This window comes from Armigeres subalbatus, chromosome 1 (assembly GCF_024139115.2).
Source record: "Armigeres subalbatus isolate Guangzhou_Male chromosome 1, GZ_Asu_2, whole genome shotgun sequence".
NCBI classification, from domain to species: Eukaryota; Metazoa; Arthropoda; class Insecta; order Diptera; family Culicidae; genus Armigeres; species Armigeres subalbatus.
The window spans coordinates 266,149,733-266,163,168 of record NC_085139.1 but is presented as its reverse complement, the minus strand read 5'-3'; the positions used below and the strand labels follow the sequence as shown (position 1 = coordinate 266,163,168).

Here is a 13,436-nt window from a genome sequence, read left to right as displayed (position 1 = left end):
CAAGATTTGGAGCAAATCCTAGGAGTTGGAGCAACCAGTGTAAGAATTGGGGCAAATCCTTGTCAGATTTGGAGCAAACTTATCAGGATTTGGAGCAAATCCTTGTCAGGATTTGGAGCAAATCATTATCAGGATTTGGAGAAAACTTTATCAGGATTTGGAGCAAACTTATCAGGATTTGGAGCAACCTTATCAGGATTTGGAGCAAACCTTATCAGGATTTGGAGCAAATTCATCAGGATTTGGAGCAAACTTATCAGGATTTGGAGCAAACTTTACAGGATTGAGAAATTACAGATTTGGGAACAAATCTTTGTCAGGGTTGGAACTCTGTCAGGATTTGGAGAACTCTCTGTCAGATTTGGAGCCACTCCTTGTCATGATTTTACAATTCGTCAGGATTTGGAGTAAATCCTTGTCAGGATTTGGAACAAATTTTGTCAGGATTTGGAGCAAACTTGTCAGGATTCAACAAACCTTGTCAGGATTCAGCAACTTATCATGTTGGATTGGAGAACATCTTGACAGGATTTGAGCAATCCTGTCAGTATTTGGAGCAAATTGTCAGGATTTGGAGTAAATCTTGTCAGATTTGAGAAACTTCTTGTCAGGATTTGGAGCAAATCGTGTCAAGAATTGGAGCATATACTTGTCAGGATTTGAGCAAATCCTGTCATGATTTGGTAAATCTCGTCCAGGCTTGGAGCGAATCCGTGTCAAGAATTGGAGCAAATCATTGTCAGGATTTGGAGCAAAACCTTGTCAGGATTTGGAGTAAATCCTAGCCAGGATTTGAAGCATATCCTTGTCAGGATTTGGAGCAAGAATTTGGTCCAAGATTTGGAGCAAATCCTTGCCAGGTTTGAAGCAAACTCTGTCATGATTTAGAGCAATCTCGTCAGGATTTGGAAAATCGTCAGAATTTGGAGCAAACCCGTCAAGAATTGACAAATCCTGTCAAGATTTGAAGAACTAAAGCCAAGAATTGGAGCAAATTTCGTCAGGATTTGAGCAACTTGTCAGATTTTTTGAATAGGGATTTGACCAAACATGTCATTTGTCGAGTAGGATATTTAATCGAAAGGTCATTTGAAAAGTGAAAATAAGGTGAAAATGGAGATGGATGGAGATGGAAGGGATAGATTTGACCGACAATGATTTGCTCCAATCCTGACAAGGATTTGCTCAAATCCTGACAAGAATTTGTCTAAATCCTGATAGATTTGCCACAAGGATTTGCTTTAAATCGACAAGGATTTGCTCCAAATCCTGAAGAGGATTTGCTCCAAACTAAAAGATTTGCTCGAATTCCAGACACATTTCAAAACTCTGGCAAATGCTCAACTGACCTGAATTTTTAACGGAAACTTAAACTGGATGAAGGATGCTACCTGTCATAACTAGCATTCCAGATCATAATCAGTGGGTGCAATTACATACACAAACCATAAACACAGCACGATTCGCCGTAATCATCATAATTGAATAATCAAACCAGCGATATAGCAATGTTTGTCCAATTTAACTATGATTTGCACCTTCGATATCTGTCCGGTGGAAATCTGTTATCTCCGAAATTAAATTAACTTTCCATCAAGAAGTTTAATTGAATCACGACACTGACCGCCAACCCAGTTAGTCGGAATACTAGAGCGCAAATATCATCTCACCCGTAACAAGAAACTGAATCAGTCCACCGCAATTTATAAATGCTATTAATTCCAGTACAACTTTCACCATCATCATCATGCCACGCACCAGCGTAGATATCTTGACCTCACTTATCTGGCTAACCGAAACGAACGTTCTTTTTGCTCCAATTTTCACAGCTGATGGCATCACCTACTCGTTCGGCATGTTCCACCTCAAGTTTCTGGAGTACTTCAACGAAGGCAAGGGCTACACGGCATGGATCGCATCGATACTGGTCGGTGTGACACTTTGTTCCGGTAAGCATGCATCACGTTATCAATAAAATACGGTAGCTGCAGCTCCGAAGGGGATAGTTTGGGGGATCTTATTGATTTACACTTGAAACCACTGACGAGATGTGGTGGCATTGCGATATTGACCAAAGGATTCATTCGCTGCCGGGTGGTTTTTGCGCTATTGTGAATATCTCAACAAGCGGGCGGGGGCTCTGTTTGGAGTGGTTGCTTGGTAGGTAGGAGGATTTTCCTCGAGCGCGAGGAAAATAGGCATGAGTAACCACTTGAGGGAGCTTTTGTTTTACGAACGTCAGGTTCGCGAGCCCAATGACGGATCATTGCTCGAAGCACGTGAACTTTCCTTTCAATCATTCAATTAAATTGAATTGAAGTTTTTTTCTTATTATTGTATAGATTGTTTTGTCATTAAGGACGCACGCATGCTGCGACGCAGCAAAGCTGGAATAATTAAAATGAGTGTTTCTTCCGTACTGAGTGGTGTGCCCTTGAAATCGCGAGAGATTTTGATTTGGATTCCGGAAGGATTGTCCTTAAAGTATATCTTAACGCTAAAACTTTGATTTATAAAGCTATAATCTGTCTCAAACCATGCCTATTTGCAGATCTAGTGATTATTTTATAAAGTAACTATGAAATTGATCTTCGGTATCGTTAAAAGACTTATTCTTGTCCGATCGACACTGGCTTAAACTCAATGTGGAAAATCGCATGAAAGCATTATTAGCATACACACGCCTGAGCATATTTGTCTAACACAGGCTCCACGCATCGGTTTGTCAAGCATCAACCAATTTGTACTCAACACTCAATTTGTACAACTAACAAAAACACACAAGAACGACTAAACTGAGCACCAGTTCAAGCATGCTTACGTTGTTTTTCAAAATCAAAGCTGAACATAACTCTTTTTTAATTTCAAATAGATTTTAGACTGATTTTCAACCCACCCAAATTGACCTTTCCGTAGAAAATTGTATCTCGTTTTATTGTCTCAGTTGATTCTTTGGCTTATTTATAACTATCCCAAAAACATATTTTGAAGCCTCTAATTATTTCTAAATCCAAATCAAATCCAAACCAATTCAATCCAAACCAATCCAGATCCAATCCAAACCCAATCCAAATCCAATCCAAACCAATCCAACCAATACAAACCAATCCAATCCAAACCAATCCAAATCCAAACCAAACCATCCAACCATCCAAACCAATCCAAACCAATCCAAACCAATCCAACCAATCCAAACCAACCAAACCACACAAACCAAACCAATCCAAACCAATCCAAACCATCCAAACCAATCCAAACCAACCAAACCAATCCAAACCAATAACCAACCAACCAATCCAAACCAACCAACCAAACCAATCCAAACCAATCCAAACCAACCAACCAATCCAAACCATCCAAACCAATCCAAACCAATCCAACCAAACCAACCAATCCAAACCAAAACCAATCCAACCAATCCAAACCAACACAACCAATCAAACCAATCAATCCAAACCAATCCAACCAAACCAATCCAAATCTATTCCAAACCAACCAAACCAATCCAATCCCAAATCCAATCCAAACCAACCAATCCAACCAAACCAAACCAATCCAAACCAATCCAAACCAAACCAATCCAAACCAATCCAATCCAACCAATCCAAACCAAACCAATCCAAACAATCCAACCAACCAAACCAACCAATCCAAACCAACACAAACCAATCCAACCAATCCAATCCAACCAATCCAAACCAAACCAATCCAAACCAATCCAAACCAATCCAACCAACACAAACCAATCCAAACCAACCAATCCAAACCAATCCAACCAAACCAATCCAAACCAATCCAAACCATTCCAAACCAATCCAAATCAACCAAACCAATCCAAACCAACCAATCCAAACTAATCCAAATCTAATCCAAACCAAACCCAATCCAAACCAAACCAATCCAAATCCAACAAAAGCAATCCAAACCAATCCAAACCAACCAAACCAATCCAAACCAATCCAAACCAATCCAAACCATTCCAAACCATCCAAACCAACCAAACCAATCCAAACCAATCCAAACCAATCCAAACCACAACCAACCAACCAAACCAATCCAACCAAACCAATCCAAACCAATCCAAACCATCCAAACCAATCCAAACCAATCCAAACCAACACAAACCAAACCAATCCAATCCAAACCAATCCAAACCAAACCAATCCAAACCAATCCAAACCATCCAAACCAATCCAAACCAACCAAACCAATCCAATCCAACCCATCCAAACTATCCAACCAATCAAACCAATCCAACCAAACCAACCAAACCAATCACAAACCAATCCAAACCAATCCAATCCAAACCAACCAACCAAACCAACCAACCAATCCAAAAACCAATCCAACCATCCAAACCAACCAACCAATCCACCAATCCAACCAATCCAACCAATCCAAACCAATCCAAACCAACCAAACCAATCCAAACCAATCCAAACCAACCAACTAAACCAATCCAATCCAAACCAATCCAACCAAACCAAATCCAACCAAACCAATCCAACCAATACAACCAATCCAAACCAATCCAATCCAACCAAACCAAACCAAACCAATCCAAACCATCCAACCAATCCAAACCAACCAATCCAAACCAATCCAAACCAAACCAATCCAAACCAACACAACCAATCCAACCAATCCAATCCAAACCAATCCAAACCAAACCAATCCAAACCAACACAACCAATCCAAACCAACCAAACCAATCCAATCCAAACCAATCCAAACCAAAACCAATCCAACCAATCCAACCATTCCAAACAATCCAAATCAATCCAACCAATCCAACCAACCAATCCAAATAATCCAACCAAACCAATCCAAACCAACCAATCCAAACAATCTAAATGCAATCCAACCAACCAAATCCAATCCAAACCAATACAAACCAATCCAATCCAAACCAACCAAACCAACCAAACCATCCAACCATCCAACCAACCAAACCAATCCAAACCAATCCAAACCAACAAACCAATCCAACCAAACCAATCCAAACCAATCCAAACCAACCAAACCAAACCAATCCAAACCAACCAAACCATCCAAACCAATCCAAACCAACCAAACCAACAAACCAAACCAACCAATCCAAACCAAACCAATCCAAACCAATCCAAACCATCCAAACCAATCCAACCAATCCAAACCAACCAACCAACCAACCAAACCAACCAATCCAAACCAACAAAACCAACCAAACCAATCCAAACCAACCAAATCATCCAAACCAATCCAAATCCAATCCAACCAAACCAACCAAACCAACCAAACCAACACAACCAATCCAAACCAACCAACCAAACCAATCAAACCAAACCAATCCAATCCAACCAAAACCAATCCAAACCATCCAAACCAATCCAAACCAATCCAACCAATCCAACCAATCAAACCAATCCAAACCAATCCAAACCAATCCAACCATCCAAACCAATCCAACCAATCCAAACCAATCCAACCAAACCAATCCAAACCAACCAATCCAAACCAACCAATCCAAATCTAATCCAAATCTAATCCAAACCAAACCCAACCAAACCTAATCCAAACCAACCAATCCAACCATTCCGATGACGCGTCTTGTGATTTAGCAAAACAAACCATTTTCCGACGGTCTTCGAGACGCGCCTTGTGATTTTGCAAACTAAAATATATCACTCTTCACAATTTAACCACTTGAATTGAACTCACCTCATGAAATCAGCGACAGGATCCAAAAATCGACTGACAGGATCGCCAAACGAAGTTATGAAGACTCCCTCGGAGTGTGCACGCCGGGAGGTCTGACTGGAAGAGGCAAAATCATGGCTTGTGCTCGCCGATTGACACGCTGATGTGAATCTGTTATAACACGCTGAAGGCATTTTACTCAAACCCACAGTATTGAATTCATTTAACATTGATTTTCCAGGTAAAGGTATGCTGGAAAACATGCCCATTGTACATTTTCCCGCTTTTTTTTTAAAAAAAAAAGATACTTATTCTCGCATGCGTTATAAAAAGTTTATTGTCGTGCGTTCTTAAATGCGCTTACAAACAGAAATCACTTCTACTTGTCGAGCTAAGACATGCTTTAAAATAAAGAATGATGCAGAGAAATATGCAAGCTTCATATCTTATCTTAACATCCACCAGCATATACATTCATCGCAAAACGGGACCCTGCCTCACACTACTAAGCAAATGTCGGAATGTAATGAAGGAATCATATCCTATGTAGCCTTCTGCCGGACGAATGAGCCATTTTGAAGAAAGGATCATATCTTCGCTTGCTTTAAACCGAACAAATGCATGAATTGAATAAAGAAACCATTGTCCGCTTCCGGATAAAAGCCTGAAGTAACGAAAATAGTGAAGAAATGCAAAATATACCAAAAGTTATGCTTATTATAAAATTTGACGACTTTTCGAAAAGTATTCAAAACCTTGAATTTATCGGTTTTTTCAAGATGTTTTTTGAAACACATAAAACTAATCCATTGTATCAACTATCAACACATGCAAACATATGAATGTTTCATTTTTGAGTGGAATTTTTGAAGATTTCCAGATTTCGAGTTGTGGCTGTATTACCGGAAATCGTCAATGTCTGATTTGAATGAAGGGATCATATCTACTGCTGTGAATGCTGTGGTGCTGTGAATAGAATCGATTTGCTTGTTAAATTGAAGCCTAAATAGCCTTTTGTGCTGGAACATTGAAGAACTTCTTTGCTGATCTTATTTATAGAAGTATTGTTATTATTTGGAAACAAAATAGAAATAAATAAAGCTTCAGTTTTGTATTTTCTTGTTTTAAATATTTGCCTACCATGTTTCGAGGAGCGAATTCGTAGGGACACAATGAAAAATACATATTGCAAAGTTTCAACAGCTGGTTGAGGCAGAAATATAATCTAACTATAATAAAGTTATGTAGAGTCTCACGTCTTTGTGCTATGTCACGCAATACAGAAAAAGAAATTTGAAAAGCGGGAAACGTTTGACAGCCTATTAACTGCAAAATAATTTTACTTATGGGATTGATTTCAAAACATTCTCGCTCTAGAACAAAAAAAGTCGCATTATCTGTGTGGCAGCGAAATAGCACTTGCTGTTTACTATATGAAGCAAATATACAATAACTCCTAAACCATCCAAGTAGGCTAAACCAGAACTGACAGCCACATCATTAGCAATCAAAGCAATCGAAATGTATCAACAGTCACGAGGTGAATCATCAGTTGGTAAAGTGTTTCAGAGGCCTTCCGCTTGCCGAGAATAGAATAAACCACATTATCCGCTTCATATCTACCCTTTCCTTAAATCGAGTAAATGCCTGAGTTAGAAAACGAGTGGGTAGCAACATAACCGGATTAGACGTAGGACTTGTATAAACGTAACGTATTTACATTTTACTTCAACTTTGGATCTATGGAGTTTGATCATAGGTATTAATATTGGTAACGACAACTTACATCCGTGTAAAATTATTAGCAATTAGTTTATTCAAAACTTCTGGAAATAAACTAATAATTCAAAACATAATTAGAATTGTTTTGTTTCTAACTTATTAAGCCTTATTTACCGAAGCAAATGTAGGGCATTTATAGATTTCTTTATTGATGATTTGAAGTTTAAAAATTCTATTTATAAAATTTTCAGACTTGGGCAAAATGTGCTATTTTAGGGGTTTGTCCCGTTTTCCCAACAAAGAAATACAGCACCAATTTCATTGCTTCTTTTTGCTAACATTCGTGCTTACTGCTGAAAAAATCACAACAATAAGAAAGTCAAGGAGCAGTAACCTACTAAAATAGAGGAGGTACTACTAATACGTCAACGAAAAATTATTTAATGCTATGTTTCCAAACTCCGAGTCTACGTCAAATTTAATAAAACAATTTCTCAGAAAATGAAAAACAAAGATAAGATAAATAAAAAAATAAGATAAAGTTTATTTAAATAATCTTCTGGAAATTATTTTTGGACTTTTTAAACATTTACATGTAATACAAGCGAAATTTTCTAATCTAAAATGGGTAAACAATATTGTGATTGTGCATCTTTAATTGTTAATGCCTTCTGCAATAAATGAAAGTAACTATTATAATCAAATTTTTATTTTCACAGTTTAGTTGATTATTTTTTGCTGCGAATCAGAACCATGTCATGTTTCAATGTACGTGTCGTTTAGTACCAAGCACAACTTAACATATGGTCAGTCATATGACATGACTCGTACCCATCCCGGTATCATGTGGATTATGAAACCAATCACCTGGATGAGCAGACCAAATCTCTATAATTTTATTTTTCTTCATCTACCACGCTGCCTCAGCCATCATCGGCCTCTAGCCGTGAACTTCGAGCGATGCGATGGATTGCATCCGGCACTATTGAACTGTTGCTTGTTGTACAATATTGCAGTATCTCCGAAGTGCAGAGGATCGGCGTGTTCAAGTATTCGTAATCTGGGATTGGACCAAGCTTTGGGCTTTCATGCAGGTCCAACAATCGGAACATGGATTGGATATCAAATGCACAAACGACAATGTCGGTGAAAAAGTCCACAGCATCGTCGACGTTATCAAATGAATTGATGCAATCCATTGCAAGTAGCATTTCATTCAGTGCAGAGTAATCTGCTTTTCGGAAGTGATAACTGCGCGAATCATGTCCAGACTCAAAGAGCCGGACATATTGCGCAACTAGGCAGCACTGCATCGTTTGCCAGAACGAGATCAAGTACACGACCATTTGGGTTAACCATAGAGTTGATGTGGGTCAATCCATAAAAGTTGAATCCGTCCAACAATGCGCAACTGGATTCTGATAGGCGAGAACGAATCAAGTCAACAGACGGGTGAGAGTTCTCGGCCAAACACCACCAAATCGCAGATTGATTGTAGTCACCGAGCAGCAGGGGCTTATCGTTAGCCCTCAGTGTAGAATTAACCGTTTCGATAGATTCTAGATGGCGTTGAATATCATCAAGATTGATCATACGATCAGGTGGCAAGTTCACAACTCCAATGCTGATAATGAATCCAGGCATATTGACTTGAACCCATAATTGTTCGAGGGTATTACTGACGACAGCAGATTCACGAGCACAATTGAACTTAGATAAAACTGCGGTGTACTAACCACCGCCACGGGTTTTACACAGGCATTGCAATATCATCTGAGCACAGGATATCATCTTTGCTGGTGCAAAGATATTATCCCTAATCAAAGAGCACTCTGGAAAGATATTATCATTAGAGCATTTGATGATGATCCTGATAGCAAGCGGATTCGGGGTTTGTTCACGATGGAGGCGTTTACAACAAAAGCAGTGAAAAAAACTTTTCTCCATGGCGAACATTGCGCTTTGTTTACTGAGCAGATTGATAACTAAGATCGATATCCCAGTATATCATCAGTATCTTTGCTCAGAAGATCGAATGATGGGATAACTTGCAATGCCTGGTTTTACAGCTATTCAAAGGATTGTGATTCTGAACACCGAGTAGTGGCGTTCAAAAAGCTGTGCTGATTGTATGGCGTCATCGAGCAAAGTGTGGCGAGCAAGGTGTGGCGGAGACAAGAGTGCGTCCCGGTGTCCGATCAAGAGTATATTCTGATGAATGAAACGTCGCTCAGCATTGGCTGGAAACAGGAAGCTTTTCGGTGGATAAACTAAACGTATTGAGAACATACTTGCCTGATAATCGCTTTTGGAAAGTCCCTTGACCAGCCTCAAACACAGGACCACAGGCTGATGATCGCAAGCTGGATTGGCACGACTGTGGTGAGCGGGTAGGGTAGGGACCTTCCACAAGACTGGGGGGCAAATATGCGTCCCGGTGTCCGATCGAGAAGATAAATAATCAGCAAGGCACTCATTCACCTGATGATTACCAGCACACCTCTGGCAGCATGAAGGATTCTTGCAGGAAGCAGATTTGTGTCCATATTCCGGGCAACAGATGGGCACCAGAATATAGAATTCAGTAATGCGAACAGATCGTTCATGTTTAAGCACTGTCCCTTCAATTCGGAATCGATCCTAGCAATAATTCACAACTACGAAACGCCGCACATGCGCAACTACCTCTACTTCACCATGCGTGTCCGAACTGCCCAAACGAGGACAATGTTAAACTGAAACTGACCGGCATGTGGAGAAATGTGCGAAAAAGTCCTGATCATGAAAATTCAGACAAACTTTCCATTCGGGTTGGTTTCAAATGGGTTTCCCATTGAAATTAAAAAAAAAAGTTTCTTGAGTAAATTCAAAAGAGTTTTTTTTGGAAATATAAAAAAAAAATCCGTGAAGATTCACAAGAACTTCCCATGGAGACGGTAAAGATTTTTTTTCAGCCGGATGAGAAAAGTATCCACTTAACGATGGCCGACTGTCGGGGAGCTGATATGTTCGAGGCTTAAGTACCCAAAGGTTCAGATCAGATTTCGAGGCCTAACCTAACGTGTCGAAGATTGCGATGAGAATTCATTACAACAGCGCTTCACAGTCACGGATCTCAATCTGATACTTTGTGGCACGTTAGAGGTCTATTTTTGCTTTGGTAGGAGATGCTCCAAAAGGACTTGATTGGCAGGTAGTTAGTCGAGCTTTTGTGGTTTTGTGGGCATTTCTTGAGTTTTTGTTCTGTGCGGAGAATGCTTCAGAATGGAACCATTTAATAGAATGATAGTTGTAACGTTTCGGAACTCGAGAACTGGAGATTTTTGATTTTGATTTGATTTCACTGACAATCATAGAAGCGTTCTTGATTGAGGTTATTCGTCTTCCACGCTGCATCCGGAACACATGTAGGTTAACAAAGGTACTTTTTGGTTTAGCTTATCAATTTCAACATGTTTTAAATTGTCACACAATGATGGGGAAGAGTGATTTTCCGATCACCATGTCATTGTTGCCAAAAATTCTCCAAACACCTTTTAATTTTCTTAAAGCGTTTAAAAGACTGCATGTTGCCGTCTCGCTTGGTGATCATAACTTAACTAAACATAGATAACTAAACTCATCTCTTCATTCCAGGACCCATTTCGTCTTCCCTGGTAAATCGTTTCGGCTGCCGAGCAGTCACCATCGCCGGTGCGATCCTGGCTTCCATCAGTTTGGCCGCCAGCGTGTTCGCGCAAAGTGTATTCTACCTGTTCATCTCCATTGGGTCGAACGGGCCTGGGCTTGCTGATCTATTCGCGGCCATCGTCAGTGTGACGATGTACTTCGAGCGGCTAAGATCCTGGACGGGAATCGCCGTATGCGGCTCCGGATTGGGAACGTTCATCTTCGCTCCGGTTACCGACATGCTGATCAACAACCTGGCTGCAGAAAGCACTGCTGGTGCTGTCCGTCATCGTGCTGATAAGCTGCAGCATTTTCGGATCCATGTTCCGGCCTCTGAGCCGGGCCTCCTGAACTGGAGATGACGCCTTGACTCGCCGAATACCACAGCAAGTGAGTCATAAGATTGCGCAAGAAATCTAAGGATGTTTTTAACATAAGTTTTCGTTTCAGCCTCAAATGGAAAGCAGAACGGTGACGCTGGTGATGGTGATCAGAACAGAGCAGTACGGTCACATAGCATTGGCAATTCCCCGAAAATTGCTCTAAATGCGGTAAGTTACCTTCAATAATAGCTGATTTGATATCTTTTAATCGACAATCTCTTACAGAACGGCAAATCGACCAGCGGACAAAGTCTTCAGCTGGCCTTGAGCCAACCGCTGCTGGCGCAACCAACCACATACGATCAAGTCAATCCCCATCTTTTGGGATCGACCACCATCCGAAGAGCGGAAAGTGGAACCATGTACCGCAAAGACGCACTCTACACCGGTTCGCTGCACAACATTGCTTCACGGCACGCTTCCCATGCCAGTTTAGCTACATACGACAAGGGACAGTACGGATTCTGCAAGGAAATGCCAAACCATCGACTCGATGAGCCAGTCATCTGCTGTGGCTGCATCAGCTGCTCCAAGGAAACTTCCACACCTTCCGGGAGATGATGAGCTTCTCCATTCTGAAGGACCGATTCATTGTGTTCACGTTTCGAACTTCCCGACCAGCATCGGCTTTAATGTTCCCTATGTGTATCTGGCGCGGCGACGTTTTGCAGATAGATACCAAGCAGGCCAGTACCTACTCGGGATCATCGTGGTAAACACCGTCGGTCGTATCATTCTCGGTTTTGTCTGACAAACCGTGGTGAACAGGCTGCTGGTCTATAACCTGATGCTCACCATCTGCGGCGTTTGTATGTTCCATTCGTTCTTCTTTCCTCAGTGAATCTAATAACCATGGTTTCCAACAGCAACTGCCTTCTCCGTTATGTGCCTCGACTTCTACAGCCTTGCGACATACTCTGCAATCTTCGGTTTCAATCGGTGCCTACGTCGGCCTGACGTCGGTCATTCTGGGGATCTGCTCGGTCTGAAAAGCTCACGAATGCCTTCGGTTTGCTACCTTTTCCAAGGTATTGCCTCCTTTGTCGGACCTCCCTCCGGTAAGTTGAATATAAGTTGAAACTCGCAAAGAGTCGTCTTTATGAAATCGATCCTAACTCCCGCACAGGATGGCTATATGACATAACCCTCTCACAACCTGGCTTCATTCTCGGAACGACTATCGCCATGTCCGGTATAAGCTGTTTGCCATTCCTCCGATGCAGCGATACAGGGCAAAGAAGCAATCCGCTGCGCAGCAAAACAAGCGCAGCAAAGTTGAAACTGCTCAAACCGCAACAGACTTTCTCCCGTGAAGGAAGGGTAACGATTAACAAAAAGAGAAACGCAGGCTACTGTGATAGCTAAACTGAACGTTAACTAAGTAGGCTTATTTCCTGAATGGTCTTCCTAGTAGGCGCGGAAGGAATTACAGTTTTAAGAATACCAAAATAGGCTACCGCTATCATGTTATGAAATTAGTGAAATTTAAAACACAAAACAAGAAATCCGTAAACATATCTTATTAGGATAATGTTCAACTAGACGAGAAGTTACAAATTAGGTAGTTCAATTAGCGAATTCGGAGCGATGCGTAGGAGATACCAACTTTTGCAAGGGACCACATACAACTGTGCGAGTAAAAGTGAGTATGCGTGAAGGTGAAGAAACTAGCCCAATTAGCCAGTAAGTTCGGTAAGTCCGATAATGATGTACTGTAAAGATTTTTACAGCGAATTTAAGTGATGCCACGTATAAAGAGATCGTGCCATGATACGATACGATTACAGGGTCAAATAGCTGATTGTTAGAGCCTAAAGATTTGTTTTATGTTCATTTTCATCATGTTGTAATATTTTTGTAATCCAAATAATGCCATTTTAAGCTCTTCCAAAGTGCCGTCACTAACGACGAAATGTTCCAGTTACTGCTGAGTTATGATAGTTTATATTGATAACATTAAAATTGTATAAAGGAAAACTGACG

General features: G+C 40.7%; 1 pseudogene; it reads left to right on the top strand.

Annotated features, from left to right (window-relative positions):
- Positions 1 to 1,747: 1,747 nt before the first annotated feature.
- LOC134207292 (monocarboxylate transporter 9-like) lies at positions 1,748 to 12,796 on the top strand (annotated as a pseudogene).
- Positions 12,797 to 13,436: the final 640 nt, after the last annotated feature.